Source organism: Cuculus canorus, chromosome 20 (genome assembly GCF_017976375.1).
Source record: "Cuculus canorus isolate bCucCan1 chromosome 20, bCucCan1.pri, whole genome shotgun sequence".
Classification (NCBI taxonomy): Eukaryota; Metazoa; Chordata; class Aves; order Cuculiformes; family Cuculidae; genus Cuculus; species Cuculus canorus.
The window spans coordinates 12551208-12553506 of NC_071420.1; the positions used below are offsets into that span (position 1 = coordinate 12551208).

General features: G+C 41.8%; 1 non-coding gene across 1 annotated transcript; it reads left to right on the forward strand.

The window, feature by feature from the left end:
* The first annotated feature begins 244 nt into the window (after nt 1-244).
* On the forward strand, nt 245-351 carry LOC128854221 (U6 spliceosomal RNA). Its single transcript, XR_008453200.1, has one exon. It is a non-coding gene; the product is annotated as a U6 spliceosomal RNA (small nuclear RNA).
* Nucleotides 352-2299: the final 1948 nt, after the last annotated feature.

Consider the following 2299-nt stretch of genomic DNA (forward strand, 5'->3'; position numbering starts at 1 on the left):
ACACATATACGCACACAGAACCACTCTTTTGAGAGCTGGCTTAATATACCTATACAATATTGTTTACGACCAGTCAATAAGAAGAGCACGATGGTATGAATATTTAAACTATACATGGTACCAAACACATACAACACTTACAATATGCACATATATTATAAAATAAGGTTTGTATCAATTGTTTAACAGGTAACAGTCCTTGGTTGTTACAGCATTTTCGTGGCATCTTCTTCCTCCACTGATTGTGCTCACTTTGGCAGCACATATACTAAAATTGGAACGATACAGAGAAGATTAGCATGGTCCCTGTGCAAGGATGACACGCAAATTTGTGAAGCATTCCATATTTTTTTGGACTCGATGATCCAGTGGGTCCTTTCCAATCTGGTGATTCTGTGATTCTGTGATTCTTCGCCAGCCCGACAGCTTTGTCCACCCAGCACTTTATCAGCGCAGCCGGCTTCTGTGGGCACTTCCGGTTCCTCTGTCATTGCACTTCTGCCCTCTGATGGATGAACATCGGGCGCCTCCGGCACACTGGAGCAGTCTATGTCCTCAGACGCATTCCCCTTTTTTCACAGCCGGATTTAAGAGCTCACAGATGCTGGTACAAACTTTCCCAGTCATTCCTTTCATTGGGTAATTCTGGCTCAACACAAAGAAAGCACTCATACGACTCATCGTGGTGTGATGAGTTTCAGCTGGGCCATTGGGGGAGGCTATGGTGTGCACAGCGGCAGCGGCAACTTTTGACTCTGCCTTCAGCGCTTGTAAAGTATTAACGACAGTTCACCAAGTTTCCCCACAGCCCCCAAAAAGCTTTTTGCCCTTTTTCGTGATCATGCAGTCCCCCCGAACAGCTTTAACTTCCTTTTCATCCTTGTCGGTTCCTGATATAGTCTTTTGCCACAATGTTTCTCCATAATCTTGCCACTCCATAACAAAAAACATGGTGTGCGGATCAGTAAAGTGTCCTCATTTTCTACCTAATTGTAGAAGTTTTATCAGCAGTTTTGCAGGCAGTTCATGCCCTCACTTAGAGAGGATTCCCACAAGTAGCGTTGCCTCAGCTTCTATTTCCATAATTATCCCTAAGGGGCGAGGAGCGACCTCACACCAGCATCTACCTTGACTATGCACAGGCAGCGCTTCCCTTAGCCGTGGTTTCCCACTCCCCTCCTTTAGCTGCTTACTGCAGTCTTGGAGAAGTTAAAGGCGTCTTGTGACCACCCTCTGCTACCAGATGTTGGAGCGGGAGGTGGACCCGGAGTAACGATGGAGTCTCAATATGAGTATGATCGTTCTCATTTATTCACACACTTAACACTCCTTATATACTTATCCTAATAATGCACGCGCTAATGAAACAAATCATAATTGGTTATGTCATACAGTTCACACGCCTTGTGCTGTTACATAATTGGTTAGATGCTCTCAAGCACATGAAAGGGGCAGATACAAAGTTCTCATTGGCTTCACGACTCTTTGGGACTTTCCAGCACTGAATTCCACATTCTTGTATTCTACTCCCTTTTATCTTATCTCCAGGTCAGGCCTAGTCACAGACAGCAAACCCTGGATTGTTCACTGCTATTAAATCATGCCCTCATTCACCGAGCCATTCTTCCACATATATATATGTAGATCCCCCTATTTATCATTTTTATTTTAACTCAGAAGTACTATTGTGTATTGTATATTCTAGTTTCTGCATGTCTCCAGCACAACATAGTGAGACTGAACTTGCAGAGAGAATGCATGCAAAATGTATATGTTTATCTGTGTTTGCTGAAGATGAACCTAGCTTTTTGAATGATCAGACAAATTATCATTTTTCAGGGAGCAATGTAACTTTTCTGAATAAATATGATTCCAGAAAACCTAGAAAAAAGAATAACTGGGAGGAGTCATTGCCCTACTTCGAAATATGAAAACAGATAGTGTATGTGATAAAGTGCAGTACAGATTAAAGGTTTATTTGCACTTCACTAAGGAGGAAGGGGCAAAAGAAAAATGTTCTGTACATAGTCAAAGAATGTGGCTTACTGCTGCTGAAAGATGCTTTCTCCCCACTGTCTTTAACTTTTTCTTCTTTCTAAAAAATTGCAGCCCTGGAAGACCTTTGCTGCAATATGAGCTAATCTGACAAAACAATTGAATTCAAGATATTTTTTTCTAAGCTGTTATTTATGTTATATAGAGCATTAAGCTGATTCTGTTGTCATAAATGTACACATTCGGCAGCACATAACATACTAAGGCACTATGTATGTCATCGTTGAGAAAGCATGTTCCTCTG